Here is a 19,151-nt window from a genome sequence, read left to right as displayed (position 1 = left end):
TCTTCCAGGTGCAAAAATTAAAGATGTGTCTGACATGATATCAGGACTCTTCAGACCTACAGATGACTACCCATTCCTGCTACTACATGTGGGGACAAATGACACCGCAAGAAACGACCTGGAAACCATCTGCAGTGACTTTGAAAACTTAGGAAAGAAAGTGAAAGAACTGGGAGCGCAGGTGGTCTTCTCTTCCATCATCCCAGTGGATGGCCATGGAACAAGGAGGTGGAATAAGATTCTGCAGGTGAACAACTGGCTACGTTGATGGTGCCGTCAGCAAGGATTTGGATTTCTGGATCACGGAGTGAATTACCTATACGATGGACTACTTGCTAGAGATGGGGTGCACCTTACGAAGACTGGAAAACATGTATTTGGAAGTCACCTTGCTACACTCATCAGGAGAGCTTTAAACTAGATCAATGTGGGAAGGGAAGCAAAAGGCCAGAAAAAGCCATACACCTGACAAATGCTATTGAGGATTCTGCTATTAGAAGTGGGAGGGAAGAACAAAGACAAAAGAATCTAAACAATAAAAATATTGGAGAAAGAGAAACCAATCACAAACTAAAATGTTTCTATACTAATTCACAAAGCATGGGCAACAAACAAGGAGAATTGGAACTACTAACACTGGAAAAGAAATATGATGTCATTGGTATCATTGAAACTTGGGACGATACACAAGATTGGAAAACAAGGCTAGAAGGATACAACTTATTTGCAAGAAACAGATTGATAAACGAGGAGGAGGTGTTGCATTGTATGTTAGAAATGCGTATATCTGCACAGAGATTGAAGCTTCAGAGACTGGGAGTTCTGTGGAAACGGTTTGGGTAAGAATACAAGGACAGAACAATGGAAAGGACACCATTGTAGGTATTTACTACAGGCCGCCTGTGCAAGCTGAAAATATGTGTGAACTCTTTATTAGAGTTGAGCGACTTTTGCTTTTTTAGGGTCGAGTTTCGTTTCATGAAACCCGACTTTTCCAAAAGTCGGGTCGAGCAAAGTCGGCCGACTATAGGGAAAAGTTGGGGGTCCGACCGAAACACGAAACCCAATGTAAGTCAATGGGGAATTAAAGTCGGCAGTGAGAGGAGGACAGGAAACACACCTACAGTGCCCATTTGAATGCCAAAAGTATCAATTCTTCTTACTTAAGCTTGTCAACCTTAATTAACTTCATAATACTAGTTACGCACTGAAAAATGGGGGTTATTTGGCTAAAGTTGTGGGGGGGTAGGGCTGGCTCCAGGTTTTCATGTGCCCTGGGCGAAAGAGCGCCCCTTTAACACATACCACAACTCATGATGCTCCGATACGGCACAGAAATAGCGGTATAGTACAATGAAAAATACTTCAATTTTTACATCTCATGACGAGGCCCATCTATTTCTCCATACAGAATCATTGGTCCCATATAATGTTTGAAACAGTATATGATGAGCTCCACATAATGCTACAGTATATGTTGGTCCCCATGGATGAAGCTCCACTGTCTTATGGGCCCAAATAATGCTCCAAACATAATGGGCCCCATTTCTAATGCTCTAGTGTATAATGGGCCCTGTAAATGCTGCTCCAGTGTCTGATGTCCACCTTTGGAATGTTCCAGTGAATGGTGGGCCCCATCTATCATTCTCCAGAGTATAGTGCTCCCCAAAAATTGCTGTCCCAACATTGAAAACAATGAAATAAGTCTCCTCGCTAGGGAATCCCTGTACTAGTCTGGACTCTTCGTCGTCCCCATCTTCCATCTCACTGCACAGTATTGCAACCTTGCAAGTGCTGTGATCCTGAGCAAGCAGGGGGGCCCACTAGTTGGCGACGGCACTGGCACAGGGCCCCTGATAGTACGGTGGTGTGTCTGACGGCGGGTGGGCCGAACCTGCACTTTCATCTGCAGCTTCCTCTTTGTCACCGTGTAAGATGGAACTGTATATGGGAAGGGTAACCCGAGTTTCATCAGGGTCAGATTCAGGCCGTGTAGCATGCGAGGGGAATGTAGTAGTCTGGGTCAATGTACCAGCAGATTCAGCGAGCAGTGGCTGGGCATCAGTGCACTTGTGTCGCCCTCTGGAGTACGGTCGCCACAGTGGCATTACCTTCCTCCTAGGGAGTGTGATGTCATGCTTGGGAGCAATGAAGGATCTCTCTAGCAGGTTAACTGATTGGGCGGCGTTATTCCCACGAGTCACGACCCTCCAAACAGCGTTCATGAAGGCAAAGTGTTTGTTTTACGTGGGCAGTATGGTTGCAAAGCTGAACCTTAAAGGAATGTCCAGAAGGGCACCACCAGGAGTGGAGCCTATGGTGTAATTTAACTCAACACGGGCAACCTCAACCATCCAGCAACAAAAAAGATGCACACATTGCAAGCTTAATTCCGTTAACGAACGAGACTCTGTCATGCCCCGCGGTCCGAATCCGGCTTACTAGAGGGACACGCAAGGCTCTTGCACGTGAGATTGGCCAATAACTGGTGTGTCATGCCCTTACATGTCCGTGGCTGCATGTGCGCTACACTGAAAAGGCCAGCGTTTGTCGCTTACAGGTGCAGATAACCCGCTGAACAACGTTAGTGATGGGGATCTGGGGTTACAATTAGTACCCGCGAACGATGATTTCCCAGTAAGTGCAGGTCAACCACAGTTCCGGAATTAGGCCTAACCGTCATTCCTGAAAAAATGAAAAACTTACGTGTGCAAACCACAGGTGCTGTAGCTTGCTTAACAGCTCGCCAGCTGTTCTCAGGCCCAGTATGGATTACACGTGATTGCACAAAGGTGAGAAAGGGTACCGTATCACCGGATAACATGTATGGATAGCATAGTGTACACATTCAAAATATATGTCTATAGATCAGGAGGCAGGCTCAGACGGTGTCTTTCCGATAGCACACTTGCAGCTGGGCAAGCGAGCTCCTGTACTGTTCTCAACGCACAATTGTTAACAATTCCGAAAAGAGGGAAGAATAGTAAGCATTTAAGGAAACCAGGATGGATGAACACAGAACTTAAGCACATGCTAAAAAGGAAGAAAGAAATGTTTATAAAATGGAAAGAGGGAGGCATATCTAAAGAAGAATATAATGCTGTCTGCAGAACCTGCAGGGCACAAATCAGATTATCTAAAGCTGACAATGAATTGAGGCTTGCAAGAGACGTCAAAAGCAATAATAAAGGATTTTGGGGATATGTCAAAAGTAAAAGAAAAGTCAAAGATACTATAGGATTTTTACAGGATGAAAATGATGAAATAGTAAGCCAGGATGTTGAGAAGGCCGAACTTTTAAATTCCTATTTTGCATCTGTTTTCTCTCAGAAAGGAAATGTAACATCAACTTTTCTTCACTGTCCTAATAAGGGAATAGAAGAATCCAGGAAATCTATAAACAGAAAGATAGTGTGGAAACACTTAGCTAACCTTGCAGGATTTGGGAATGTTTAGCTTGCAAAAGAGAAGACTGAGAGGAGACTTAATAGCTGTCTACAAATATCTCAAGGGCTGTCACATTGTAGAAGGATCATTTTTATTCTCTTTTGCACAAGGAAAGACTAGAAGCAATGGGATGAAGCTGAATGGGAGGAGACACAGATTAGATATTAGAAAAAACTTTTTGACAGAGTGATCAATGAGTGGAACAGACTGCCACGAGAGGTGGTGAGTTCTTCAATAGAAATCTTCAAACAGAGGCTGGACAGATATCTGTCTTGGATGATTTAGCAAATCCTGCTTTGAGCAGGGGTTGGACCAGATGGTCAAGGAGATCCCTTTCAACTCTACGATTCTATGATTCTATATTTTAAGAACTCAATGGATGAGACTTTTCCTTCAGAAGCAAAAAAAGAAGCAATAAAGATTTTGAAAGGACTGGCAGAAGAATTAGAGAACAATAAGCATGGCAAGTATCCTGTACATCTATTGCCTAAATCCAAAAAATTCCCCCAATTATCGGCCTTTTAAAAAGTGTACTTGTTAGTGAGGTTAGTCACTCAGGAGATTCAATCTATTTCAAAGACAAATAAACACACTAATTTGACCTACAGAGAAAGATGTTCCCTGAAGGAGCTTGAACAACTAAAGGGGGTGGCCATCAAGCCATCTGACAAGGGTGGAAATATTGTCATGTGGCCTGTGAGTCTTTACGAAAGGGAAATGTTCAGGCAGTTGAAAACTAATTGTTACCATAAACTCACCTTCAATCCTTTGTCTAAATTTATAAAGGAGCTACAAGTGATCCTATCAGATGCTGTGGAATGTTCTGTACATACTTCAAAGTAGGAGGAAGGTCTTTGGATTGATGAACCAACAGTAGCAACAATATATCTACTTCCAAATATCCACAAGGATTTGGTGACACCCCCCAGTAGGCCTGTTGTATCTGGAGATAACAACATATGTGACCCCTTATGTAAGCTTGTTACTTGTGACATTGAGTCACTCTATAGATTTATTCAACAAGTGGACGGTTTGAATGTCATCAGGTCCTTTCTTTATACTAGTGGTTTACATGAGGACCTTTGCAATGTTTTACTGACAGCTTTGAAATTTGTGCTCACATACAATTTCTTCAAGTTTAAGGATGCCCTCTACCTGCAGCTTCAGGGGACTGCTATGGGGGTGTCTTGTGTGCCTTCATAGTCTAATCTCTTCCTGAGACTGTGGGAGAGGGGCATCTTGTTAACTGATCCTGTGTCCTTGTGCGATAAGGCTGTGTTTTGGAGAAGATACATTGACGATGTTCTTATGATCTGGCACGGGACACAAGGGGAGTTGGAAACCTTTCTTTCTGAGCTACAATCTGTGTGCCCCTCAGGTATGTGAGTCTCATCAGGATCACCTCCACTCCTGTGGGTTCACATCTAGTGACTAGGGTCTGGATTCTGCTCGGACCCTACTTCATCCTGCCCCGAATCTAACTGAAAAACAGTTGGGGCATAGGTGCAGATGCTTTGAATGTGTGAACAGCTCTGCACTTTGACTTTTTATTATGTATTAAACTGTTCATGATAAAACCACTTGTAAAACATGACATATGAATGACAATACGGATGCAAAATCATCAGTTTTTTCTCTAGTTGAAAAACAAACAATTTCAAACTCTCATCTGAACCTGGTCTTATATGGGGAGGGGATCAATTTTTAATGTGGACTGGAGGGCTTTGTTTGCCAGGGCATCTTTTTGGCTCAGGTCCTGCCCTGTTTGAGTATGTTCAGAAGACTTCTTTTTCAGTTCATAATCATCCATTTTTCAAGCGGAAGACGCTTTAGGAATTGCTCCTTTTCTGTAGCATTTTACAAACCTGAATTATCTTTTTTAGCATTATTTAGTCATTTCCTGAGCACTTTTTCAATGTTTTTTACCTGTGGTTTTTTTTAGCATTTTCCCAGCATTTTGAGGGTTTCTTTTATTCTGCCATTTTCTGGTATTTTTTTTTAAAGTCCATTCAAGAATGAAGAAAACTCTAACTGTTTTTAAATAAAAAATGCTAACAAAGACGCTCGAATAGACTTGTGGCCATCTTCCAGATATCTTTGGAGCTTTTCCATTGATTTGTATTGTAAGTAAGGAGTATCTTCCAAGTGAACAAAGCCTGAAGAATGGTCAGGTGAAAAACTTGAAAATATGAACAGCAAGTAGTTTCATTCTTTTGAGCATTTTTTAAGTTTGCTTCAAAGCAGATCTGTGCCAGACCAGCCTAAAAGAGACGTGTGAACATACCCTATATTTTTAAAGCACGTGTGTGTATGTAAGTATGTATGTATGTATGTATGTGTGTGTGTGTGTGTGTATGTCCGGGATTGGCATCCGCACCGTCGCAGCTACAGCCATAAAATTTGGCACAGTCACACGTCTGGACCCTGAGAGTGGCCTAGGTTATGTTGTGAGGTGAAATTTTAACCCCGCGCGTTCCAATTCACCAAACAATTTTTCCCCTATCTACATAATGGGGAAAAAGTGTGTGTGTATCAAGCCACGCCCCTCATTATGATGTCATAATGGTTGCCATGGCGACGCTGATGTCATCATAGGTTGCAAGCCCCGCCGCTCATTATGATGTCATAATGGTTGACTATGGGATGGAGGATGTGTGATGGGTATATTGGCACTGGACTATGGGATGGAGGATATGTATGACGGGTATATGGGCACGGGACTATGGGATGGAGGATGTGTGATGGGTATATGGGCACTGGACTATGGGATGGAGGATATGTATGATGGGTATATGGGCACGGGACTATGGGATGGTGGATATGTATGATGGGTATATGGGCACTGGACTATGGGATGGAGGATATGCATTATGGGTATATGGGCATGGGACTATGAGATGAAGGATGTGTGATGGGTATATGGGCACTCGACTATGGGATGGAGGATATGTATGACGGGTATATGGGCATGGAACTATGGGATGGAGAATATATGTGATGGGTATATGGGCACGGGACTATGGGATGGCGGATATGTATGATGGGTATATGGGCACGGGACTATGGGATGGAGGATATGTATGAGGGACTATGAGATGGAGGATATTGTGATGTTGTCACATCTCCTGCTGTTTGTGGGCTGTTGCCCTTGTTTGCATTCTTTGCCTAGTAACAGTGATGTAGGGGAGAGGAGGAGTCGGGGGAGGGACGTGGAGAGGAAGGAGGAAGTAAGGAATAAAGAAAAGCACGGCCTGGCAGCCAAGCACTAGCACACCCGTGTATGTCTCTGAATTCTTTATCGCCGACATCACGACACTACAACTGGCGACGAGGAAGCGTTCATTCATCAGCCACAGGTATTTCAGTCCCACGAACAGTCTACAAGGCTATCAGCACTCACTATGGCTTGTCTACCCGCATTTCCTGCTTTTGATGTGCATCAGTCCCAAGCAAACCTGGCAGTATCTTGGGATAAATGGCTAAAGCGATTCGAGATATTTCTGCAAGCCATGAATGTCTCTGATGATACCCGGAAAAAAGCCATGCTGTTACACTACGCAGGGGAGCAGGTTTACGATATATTCACTACTCTGCCGAATACAGGGGAGGACAAGGACTATAAGCTCAGCAAAGCTGCGTTAAGCAAGCACTTCTCCCCTCACAGAAATCCGGCATTTGAAATTTTTAAGTTCAGGCAGTCAAAGCAGTCGCCAACAGAAAGCATGGCTGAGTATCATGTCCGGCTACGACACCTTGCAGCGCACTGTGAATTTGCGGAAGTAGACAAAGAAATCCAAATGCAGATCGTACAAGGATGTATTTCCTCCAAGTTAAGGAGACAAGCACTCAGAGACCCCACCATGACGTTAGCGAAGTTGCTAGATACAGCGCGTATAAATGATGCTGCAGACAAACAAGCTAAACTGATAGAGAACATCGAGCATGGGCCAGACGCGACATCTTCTATAGCAAAGCTTACACAGAAACCAAATGTGCCTCGCACGCAGGCAGCCACATGTTACAACTGCGGTGGATCGTATCCTCACCAGAATGTCTGCCCAGCAAAGGGAGGAACTTGTCATAATTGCGGAAAGCAAAATCATTTTGCAAAGCTGTGTAGATCCAAGCCACAATCTCCTCATACCACCGCACAACCTAGGCCACCGAAGATCCAAACACTGCAGATTAATGACGAGTCCCACAGCACCTATTTATTCTCCGTGACGGAAGAGGGATCTAATACTGTGCACGCAGTTACTAATCCAAAACGAGTAATCCTAGTGAATGGCAATCCAATAGAAGCCCTGGTGGACACGGGGGCATCAGTCAACGTCATCAGTCATACAGTCTACAACCAGCTCCTAAACAAACCTACTCTACAAAGTACTAATATAAAGATTTTTCCTTATGGCTCAGCAGCTGCACTGCCCCTGTGCGGAAAATTTCAGTCAGAAGTTGCAGCTGAAGGAAAGTCCATCACTGACACCTTTTATGTGGTAGAATGCTCTGCGGACACACTTCTCAGCTGTACCAGTGCAATATCTCTGGGCCTTGTGAACCTTGTCAACAGCATTACAGGTCCTTCGGCCCACCACATTATGCAGAAGTACCCAAATCTCTTTAAAGGCCTAGGTAAGCTAAAGGATGTTCAAATAAAATTGCATATAGATCCGTCAGTACAGCCCTCTATTCAGCCCCACAGGCGCATTCCATTCCATGTCCGCAAGCTTGTGGAGCAAGAACTGCAAGACCTGGAGGCGTCCGATGTCGTCGAACGCGTTGAAGGCCCGACCCCCTGGGTTTCACCAATCGTTGTTGCACCTAAACCGAAGCAGCCAGGTAAAATCCGACTATGTGTGGATATGCGCCACGCCAATCGGGCGATCCAAAGAGAAAGGCACATCATGCCCACTATTGATGACATTCTCGAAGACCTGAATGGTGCGAAGGTATTTTCAAAAATTGACCTAAACTCAGGCTATCATCAACTTGAATTGCTTCCAGACTCCAGGTACATTACAACTTTTAGCACGCATGTGGGCCTGCGCAGATTTAAGAGATTGAACTTTGGCATCTCATCGGCCGCAGAAATTTTTCAGAATATCGTCAGCCAGGTTCTGTCTGGCATTGCAGGAGTCCTCAACGTCAGTGATGACATTCTCATTTATGGCACAACCCAAGAGGAACATGACAATCGCCTAGAACAAGTGTTTCAAAGACTCCAAGCCTGCAATCTCACTGTCAATCCGTCGAAATGTGAATTTAACCAAAAATCATTAACTTTGGATACATCTTTTCTGAACAAGGAGTTTCAGCTGACCCACAGAAAGTGGCTGCCATAAAATCGGCTAGCCCACCGCAAAATGTGTCAGATGTTCGCAGCTTCCTAGGACTGGTCACATACTGTGGGCGATTTATACCTGACCTAGCCACTGTTTCAGAAGCTCTGCGAAAGCTCACAAAGAAAGACTCTCCGTGGACATGGGGTACTGAGCAGCAAGCAGCTTTTGACGCATTGAAAACTAACCTAACCAGCGACACTGTCATGGCCTATTTTGACCCGTCAAAACCCACACAGCTACTGGTGGATGCTAGTCCAGTAGGCCTAGGGGCAATTCTCACACAAGTGTCTAGCGCAGGCGACATATCCACAATCTCATATGCCAGCAAGACACTAACGGATACAGAGCAGCGATATTCACAAACTGAGAGAGAAGCCCTGGCAGTTGTGTGGGGGTGCCTTCATTTCCATTTATACCTTTTTGGACATCAATTCACAGTGATAACTGACCACAAGCCACTCGTTCCAATTTTCAATAAGCCCTCGTCAAAGCCTCCCCCGCGTCTTGAACGCTGGTTGCTCCGCTTACAGAACTATCATCTCCAGTTGAGATACGAGGCGGGAGCTGGAAATCCCGCAGACTATTTCTCGAGACACCCAGCACCACAGCCCACCACAGACGACATCCCCACGACGATTCTGGCGGAGGAGCATGTCAACTTTGTCGTTGCCCATTCGGTACCGAAAGCTATGACCATACAGGAAATTAAGCAAGCGCTGGATGCCGATCACCAACTTCAATTTGTGATAGAGACGGTTCGGTCCAAGAACTGGAGCAGTTTTCTCGCTGAGGCCCGCCTTCACCCTCCTGATCAGGCTGGGTACCTGGAGGTTTTCTTTAACGCGAGACATTCACTATCAGTATCAGACTCAAATATGCTCTTAAGAGATAATCGCCTGGTGATACCTCAGAAACTTCAGAGCAGGGTACTGGATCTGGCGCATGAAGCTCATCAAGGAGTCGTGAAAACGAAGCAGCTACTTCGGGAGAAAGTGTGGTTTCCCGGACTTGACAAAAAGGTAGAGGCACTCGTTGAAACATGCATACCGTGCCAAGCCACTACAGTTGCCCATAGACGTGCACCATTACAAATGACACCCCTGCCAGCCGGCCCATGGATAGCTGTTAGCATCGATTTCTGCAGTTTACCAGATAGCTCCTATCTGCTGGTGATCATGGACGACTTTTCAAGGTTTCCAGTCATCGAACATGTTTCTACAACCTCGGCCAAGGCTGTTTTCCAAAATTAGACAAGATCTTCTCAGCATATGGCATACCTGAGATCGTGAAATCTGACAATGGACCACCTTTCAATAGCACAGACTTTCAGTCCTTCGCAACCTACCTGGGTTTCACACACCGGAAAATAACTCCTTGCTGGCCTCAGACCAACGGTGAAGTCGAACGATTCATGCAATCGCTCAACAAGACCCTAAGGATTGCTACCATGGAGCACAAGGACTTACAGCAAGAGTTGAACGCATTCCTTAGACAGTACAGGGCTACACCCCACTCTACAACGGGAATACCACCTGCAACGGCACTGTTCAACAGGCCCTTACGGGTCAAACTTCCAAGCATTCCAGCAATCTCCGTCCAGACCCCGATTTCTATCAATGACTCCATATCAAAGGAAAAGATGAAACGGTATGCAGATAAGCGCAACCATCGAGGCAGACAGCCGGCAATACAGGTGGGCGATTGGGTCCTGGCACAAAGGTTAAAAGCGACTAGAAAGTTTGTGTCACCGTACTATCCGGAACCCTTTCAAGTTATAGACGTTAAGGGCACCATGGTTACTGCCCGGAATCAAAGTCGTCAGGTCACACGGAATGTGTCCCACTTTAAAAAACTCCGGGGCCACGTCCCAAAAACCACGCCTAGTGAGGAAGCGGAGAGCGACGACTCCCTGCCAGAGACTGGAGATGCCGTAAGCCTAACAGGGGATGTCTCCGGGGATACTCAGGGCTCATCTGGTGATGGGCTGTCTCACCGCTATCCGACTAGGACCTATCGAAGACCACCTGCCCACCTTACAGACTATGTTCTGCAGTGAGACTTAATGTTTGAACGACAATGTTCTTCAAATGTTTCAGTTTTTTTTTTTTGTTGTGAGAAAAGAAGAGGTGTGATGTTGTCACATCTCCTGCTGTTTGCGGGCTGTTGCCCTTGTTTGCATTCTTTGCCTAGTAACAGTGATGTAGGGGAGAGGAGGAGTCGGGGAGGGACGTGGAGAGGAAGGAGGAAGTAAGGAATAAAGAAAAGCACGGCCTGGCAGCCAAGCACTAGCACACCCGTGTATGTCTCTGAATTCTTTATCGCCGACATCACGACACTACAGATATGTATGACGGGTATATGGGCACAGGCTATGGGATGGAGGATATGATGGGTATATGGGCATGGGACTATGAGATGAAGGATGTGTGATGGGTATATGGGCATGGGACTATGGGATGGAGGATGTGTGATGGGTATATGGGCACTCGACTATGGGATGGAGGATGTGTGATGGGTATATGGGTACTCGACTATAGGATGGAGGATATGTATGATAGGTATATGGGCACGTGCCTATGGGATGGCGGATATGTATGATGGGTATATGGTCATGGGACTATGGGATGGAGGATATGTATGAGGGACTATGGGATGGAGGATATGTATGACGGGTATATGGGTGCGGGACTATGGGATGGAGGATATATATGATGGGTATATGGGCATGGGACTATGAGATGAATGATGTGTGATGGGTATATGGGCATGGGACTATGGGATGGAGGATGTGTGATGGGTATATGGGCACTCGACTATGGGATGGAGGATATGTATGATGGGTATATGGGCATGGGCCTATGGGATTGTGGATATGTATGATGGGTATATGGGCACGGGACTATGGGATGGAGGATAATTATAATTTGCTATAACTAACCACAGTTAGTTACTATGCCCGGGCAGTGCCGGGCTCTTCAGCTAGTATATATATATAAACCTCCTGGCCATCACTGCCAGAGTTCCTCACTAAAACAGTACGGTCTGCTGCCACCAGTTCCTCGTTCGAAATAAGCCCTGTCCATCGGCAGGCTTATATCAATTGTATATGCCATAAAATGCCCATGTGGCAAAATTAATGTTGGAGAAACAATTCAAGCAATTAAAGATCGTATTTCACACCATAAATCGGATATACAATGTAAAATATATCATATTCCGATTCCAAATCATTTTTATTTGGCAGGGCGTACGATTGCCCAATTACGGTTTTTGGTGTTAGAACAGGTCAGTTTAAACAGAAGAGGTGGTGACCTAATTAAAAAGCTTTGATTAACAGAAGCATATTGGATCCATTATCTACAGAGTCTAGAACCCATGAGACTAAATAGGGAGTATGACAGCATTGGTTTATCCTGATTTACATGATTTAGGCTTATTAAAATACTTGACAGTGGTATATAAGTACTTATGAAAATATATATTATGTGTAATTTTTCATTCTGATTTAACATTATTATATGCCTTCTCAAAAAATTGTATATTCTCTTTATGTATATTTCTAGGATTGTTATAAATATTGATAGAGGCTCTAAAAATATATATATATTCTTCTGATAATATACCTTTATCTGAGCCCTGTATGTCCCATTGATGGTTTATATTTATAGTTATACTAGCTATGAACCCGTTCTATGCCCGGGTGGTGGGCATTTTTATTGGTATATGGTCTCCCATCCTGGTATGTGCTGCCACCCTCCTATCCTGGTGTGCATGGCACCCCTCATCCCTATCTTGGTATGCATGGTCCCATCACCCAACCCTTTCCTGGTATGCATGGTCCCCTCACCCCCCAATCCTGCTATGCATGGTCCTCTCACCCCCCTATCCTGGTATGCATGGTCATCTCACCCCCCCATCCTGGTATGCATGGTCCTCTCACCCCCATGTCCTAGTATGCATGGTCCCCTCGCCCGCCAATCCTGGTATACATGGTCCCCTCACCCCCCTTTTCGTGGTATGCATGGTCCCCTCACCCCCCTTTCATGGTATGCATTGTCCCCTCACCCCCCTATCCTGGTATGCATGGCCCACTTACCCCCCAATCCTGGTATGCATGGTCCTCTCACCCCCCAATCCTGGTATGCATGGTCCCCTCACCCCCCTATCCTGGTATGCATGGTCCCCTTACACCCCAATCCTGGTATGCATGGTCCTCTCACCCCCCTAACCTGGTATGCATGGTCCCCTCACCCCCCTATCCTGGAATGCATGGTCCTCTCACCCCTCTATCCTGGTATGCATGGTCCCCTCACCCCCCTATCCTGGTATGCATGGTCCTCTCACCCCCTCTATCCTGGTATGCATGGTCCTCTCACCCCCCCTATCCTGGTATGCATGGTCCTCTCACCCCCCTATCCTGGCATGCATGGTCCCCTCACCCCCCAATCCTGGTATGCATGCTACCCCTCACCCCCCAATCCTGGTATGTATGGTGCTCTCGCCCCCCAATCCTGGTATGCATGGTCCCCTCGCCCCCCAATCCTGGTATACATGGTCCCCTCACCCCCCTTTTCGTGGTATGCATGGTCCCCTCACCCCCCTTTCATGGTATGCATGGACCCCTCACCCCCCTTTCGTGGTATGCATGGTCCCCTCACTCCCCTTTCATGGTATGCATGGTCTCCTCACTCCCCTTTCGTGGTATGCATGGTCCCCTCACCCTCCTTTCATGGTATGCATGGTCCCCTCACTCCCCTTTCATGGTATGCATGGTCCCCCTTACTCCCCTCTCGTGGCAGAGGCAGCGCCTTTTTCTCTGGACATCCTCAACAAACTATATGTGGTAAGGTATCTCTGTTATTATCACGGGCATTTCTTCTTTTTTTATATTCATATGGTAATATGACATGGTAATTACACAGGTGGTCTGTTATTTTCAGATCTTCTCAGGACCTTGCTTGCTCTTTGGGTCTCCTTCTAGTATTATAATCCGGTAAGCATACTGTTCATTTGTTTCCTTCTTATATGGTGGTTCTAGGTGTTAGACTGAGGTGTTAGATATCTCCTGTTCTTTTTAACCAATTCTCCATTTTTTTCTGTAATAACCCGATAACGGTCATAATTATGTTACGCATTAATGATAGCTTGATATTTACTCTTGGGACCTCTAGTCCCAATGTTCATATTGTCGCATGTATTATTTCAGCTCCTCTTCACTCATGAATATGTGTTTTTCTATTTTATGTATGTACTAGCTGAAGAGCCCGGCGTTGCCTGGGCATAGTAACCAACTGTGGTTAGGTATAACAAATTATAATGATTATATTGCACATAAAAACCGTCCATCTAATCCTATCCTGTGTGATGCTGACTGCTGAGCCGTGTAGCTAATACATTGTGTGATACTGTGTGCTGAGCTGCATATCTAATCATATCCTGTGTGATACTGTCTGCTGAGCCATGTATCTATTCCTATCCTGTGTGATACTGACTGCTGTACTGTGTATCTAATCCTGTCCTGTGTGATACTGACTGCTGAGCCATGTATCTAACCCTATGTGATGCTGCCTGCTGAGCCGTGTATCTAATCCTCTCCTGTGTAATACTGTCTGCTAAGCAGTGTATCTAATCCTATCTTGTGTCATACTGACTGCTGAGCCGTGTATGTAATTCTATCCTGTGTGATACTGTCTGCTGAGCCGTGTATCTAATCCTATCCTTGTGATACTGTCTGCTGAGCCATGTATCTAATCCTATCCTGTGTAATACTGACTGCTGAGCCGTGTATCTAATCCTATCCTGTGTGATACTGGGCTCCCCTGCAGTCTATGTCAGAGGGTGGTCTGTGTTGGCACAGTAATAAACTGTGTTATTTCCAGCTTTACAGAAGGACGATAACGCCATAGAAATGATAAGAATAATAGGCCTCAGTTACCACAACTGTCTACAAAGAAAACTGTTGCTGATAGCAACCAATCACAGCTCATTTTTCATCTTTAAAACAGCTCTGGGACAGTGTGGCGAGTTTTGAGTGGCAACTTTTGTGTTTCGACTTTTATGTGGCGAGGTTGGTGTATGTGTGGTGAAATGTGTGCTGAGGGTGGTATATGTGTTGAAGCACGTGGTAGTGTGTGGCGCATTTTGTGTGTGTGTTCATATCCCCATGTGTGGTGAGTATCCCATGTCAGGGCCCCACCTTGGCAACTGTACGGTATATACTCTTTGGCGCCATCGCTCTTATTCTTTCAGTCCCCCTTGTTCACATCTGGCAGCTGTCAATTTGCCTCCAACACTTTTCCTTTCACTTTTTCCCCATTATGTAGATAGGGGCAAAATTGTTTGGTGAATTGAAACGAGCAGGGTTAAAATCTCGCCTCACAACATAGCCTATGACGCTCTCGGGGTCCAGACGTGTAACTTTGCAAAATTTTGTGGCTGTAGCTATGACGGTGCAGATGCCAATACATACACTTTTTCCCCATTATGTAGATAGGGGCAAAATTGTTTGGTGAATTGGAATGCGCGGGGTTTAAATTTTGCCTCACAACATAGTCTATGACGCTCTCGGGTTCCAGAAGTGTGACTGTGCCAAATTTTGTGGCTGTAGCTGCGACGGAGCGGATGCCAATCCTGGACGTACATACATACATACATACATACATACATACACACCCACATTGAGCTTTATATATTAGATATCCTTCTAAATGAATACTGGACATGCATTATTGTTCTATATTATCTTATGCGACATAAATTTTTTGTACCATTGTGTACCTATTTTTTCTGTTTTCTTCGTCTGATGAAGGTGAAGGAAGAGACCGAAATGTTCCTTTTTTTTTGGATTATGTACTATAATAAACTTTTATTGAGCATCTGGCTTTTGAGTGCTGGGAATTTTTTATTCATATGTATAAGGGACTGGTAACCCTCATCTGACCAAATGTAACTTTAAGAAGTAACGTGTCACACTTTCAACAATTATATCAGGTCAGAAACCAACCCGGGTAGCTTTTAGAAATGAATGGAGCATGCGGACATGGGGATTTGTGTATCGAGATAATAGAGCAGCCCAAGATTAGATTTATATGTAATCGCCGAAAGGCGCACTAGAAATAAACAGGCATACATTTACAGAACAATATACAGGTATACATTCAAAAGTATGTAGCATGTGACAACAGGGAGGCACTGATGGATCACAGGTCCAAATCTTAGTTATGGGCTTTCCTGGCCATGTCAGCTAATGGATCCTCCTGCCAGTAGAAAACTATGCTCAAAATGAACAGCTGTCTCTTATCTCCTAGGCTGCTCCCTCTCACACTCTGTGCCTACCCCTGGGCTTGTGCTGCCTCACCCCTCCCAACTCTGAGAGTATGATTTTCCAGGCAGAACCATGGATGGCCCATAACTTTCCACCCTTATCTCCAAATGGGTTGGTGGCGCCACCACTGGGTTCTGCTGGATTTTATCTGTGCATGGAGACCAAATATGGCTACTGCATTTAACTCCTGGTAGCTATGCTGTATAACTCCATAACACAGTGTGCTAAAAGGTATGGGTGTGTGAGGAAAGGAATGCCGATTCTGATTATGTGCTCGGCTAGTCTCAGAGATATTGCATTCTGTTATTATAGGTCATTTTCCAGATTCAATACCTTAGAGCCTTGCTGTGACCTGTGGAGTCCCGATGTCTCCATGTGCTTGAGTCAGACAAAAGAATCCAGTTTGGCTGGTCCTGCAGGAGAGTTAACACCCCTGTGCTAATTGCTGGACACAGGATCTATGTCCACTCTGGAGAGAGCTTCAAGCTATGTTAATTAAATAAAAACATTGATACTGGGGAATGAATGCCAAGGGAGGGGGGCTGAGTGATATGAAGCCAGTATTTTTGGGCCAAACTGTATCTTGATGGGGAATTCCATCAGAAATCAAAATGATATAATTTAGATATCATTTTCCCATATTTCACAGCCCCAATTCATCTTTTGTATTTTTTATGTCACTTTTATTCCTTTTCTTCTGGTATTTATTGCCATTTTTTGGGGGAGGGTGGGGCAAACCCTTCAAAATAGCACACTGAGGTCATGAGATTTGGTGAAAGCAAAAAATGTCTTCATTTTTATCTTTAACTTTTTTGCAACTATTTAGAGCAAAAAGTCACACATTTTGAAAATAAAAAAATTGTGTCAAATATATCAGGAGAGCAAAAATCACTCCAGCAAGGACGAAAAAGGTGAAAACATTTGAAAGCTAGAACTCCATCCACAGTGGTGAACTAAAATAACAAATAAGGTGAACGCAAAAAATTAGACTTTAAAAAGGCACAATGAAAGATAAATATAGCACAAACAAGAAAGGTGGAAATCATTAAACGTTCACACAACAAACAAAAAAGACTGAAACATACTAATGAGTGGGAACAATGGATGAAACAGTTTTTTCCAGGATTATGGTTTAAAACACCTTCAAATGTTGCAATATTTTGCAAATTTTGTCAGTTGAAAGCCAGTTTTCACCAGCTCAACACCCAAGTATCAGACCTTATGTGTGGAATTCGGAGAAACCGCTTGTTATAACAATTCAGCTGAGCTATATAAATTGCTCTTGCTTCATTGGTTAATTGCAAACTGCAGAAAATATGTAAATTTTGCAAATATGCCTAATTTGCAATGGGAGTTGAATAAGTTTGATTGCACCTGTGTTATCCAGAATTTGAGCGAAAGATATAAATCAGTTTAGTCATGTCTTTAAGAAACCTATAACTACACGACTAACAAAACTAATGGACATGGCACCACCTTGTGGCACAGATCTTGTTAGCATTGGAGAAGATTTGAAAAAAAAAATAAAAAAAACACAGATGCTATATAATTGTTCAAAATTATTTATAACAACCTCTTCAACCCCGAGCCTGTTTTCTCCCTTCATGACCAGGCCAAATTTTATAATTCTGAGCAGTGTCAATTTATGTGGTAATAACTCTGGAATGCATCAACGAATCCCACTGATTCTGAGAATGTTTTTTTGTGATATATTGTAATTCATGAAAGTGGGAAAATATGTGTGTTATAACTTGTGATTATTTGTGAAAAAAAGCAGAAATTTGGTGAAAATTGTAGAAAATTTTGAAATTTTCAAACTTTTAAATTTTTTATATCCTTAAATCAGAGTTATGTCACACAACATAATTAATGAGTAGCATTTATTATATGTCTACTTTATATCAGCACAATTTTTGAAACAAAAAATTTGTTAGGAAGTTAGTGTCATGATCCATGCTGGATTGTGACAGATAAAAGCTCATGTAACCTTTTTATTTTCTTTAAGCTGTTTGCTTAAAGTTAGTATTGCCCCCGGTGGCCATTAGGGTCATTACACAGTGGTGTCTTTAGTTTTAGTTTGCCCCCGGTGGTGGCTAAGCGTTATTACATGGGAATCACTAGAAGGTGTGATTGCTCTGACTCTTGCCTATAAAAGAGTGTCCGGTGGGCTCACTCACTGTTGGTGATATTGGTCATTTCCAACCATCCTTGGTGGAGGAAGGAGCTAGAGAAGAGTTCCTTGCAGCTCAGTCAGAGTCCTGGTGTGGAAGGAGCCACAGAGAGCAGTTCCTTGCAGCTCTGACAAAGCTTTGGAGAAGTAGCAGCTATTCAGGAGGAAAGTAGCACTCAGGTGCTGGACTCTGTTGCTGGGAGCGATAGCAACAGAGCAAAGCTAAGTGGTGTTTTCCCTGTTTGTGTATTTTTCCTTGTGTGTGTATTAGTGCAGCAGTGGGATTAGTCTCTGCACTATCCAGTTCACTAGTAAGGGATAGGTGTAGGGTGAGCTAGGGTTTAAAGGTATCCTGCTCGGCAACAGGTGCGGAGCCTGTATAGGGAACGTGAGGAGTGCAGGGACATTGGCTCAAGGGAGTGCAGGAGGTCTCCACGTCCCCGTTCCCTAGAGCAGGTCCCACCATTGTAACTGTTTTCCCCGGTGTTCCCCTTTACTCTGTAAATTCGCCCAGCTGGAGGCGGTGTATCCTGCTGCATGTGACATTGTTTAAATTCGCCCTGCTGGAGGCGGTGTATCCAGGATCACGAGTGTCTTAGAAATTTGCCCTGCTGGAGACGGTGTATCCAGTCACACGTGACATCACATTTAGAAGGGTTAAAAGTTGACCACACAACATTTGAAGTGACTTTGAGGGGTCTATATGACAGAAAACACGCAAAAGTGACGCCATTATAAAAGTTGCACTACTCAAAGAGTTCAAAACCACATTCAAGAATTTTATTAATCCTTCAGGGACTTCACAGGAATTAATGGAATGTGGAAGGAAAAAAATGAGCATTTAACTTTTTCACAAAAATTTTATTTG

General features: G+C 44.1%; 1 long non-coding RNA gene across 2 annotated transcripts in view; it reads left to right on the top strand.

The window, feature by feature from the left end:
* Positions 1–10,959: 10,959 nt before the first annotated feature.
* The window catches only part of LOC141091313 (uncharacterized), a 296,273-nt gene continuing 288,081 nt past the window's right edge, over positions 10,960–19,151 (top strand). For both annotated transcript variants that reach the window (XR_012232484.1, XR_012232485.1), the window contains exons 1-2: positions 10,960–11,087; positions 13,730–13,782. This is a non-coding gene — a long non-coding RNA (uncharacterized lncRNA). The remainder of the gene's footprint in view (positions 11,088–13,729; positions 13,783–19,151) is intronic.

The sequence above is a fragment of the Dendrobates tinctorius genome, unplaced genomic scaffold (genome assembly GCF_039654945.1).
Source record: "Dendrobates tinctorius isolate UK_male_01 unplaced genomic scaffold, ASM3965494v1 ptg000051l, whole genome shotgun sequence".
Classification (NCBI taxonomy): Eukaryota; Metazoa; Chordata; class Amphibia; order Anura; family Dendrobatidae; genus Dendrobates; species Dendrobates tinctorius.
Note: the sequence above shows the minus strand (reverse complement) of the source record. Positions and strands in the feature narration are given on the sequence as shown.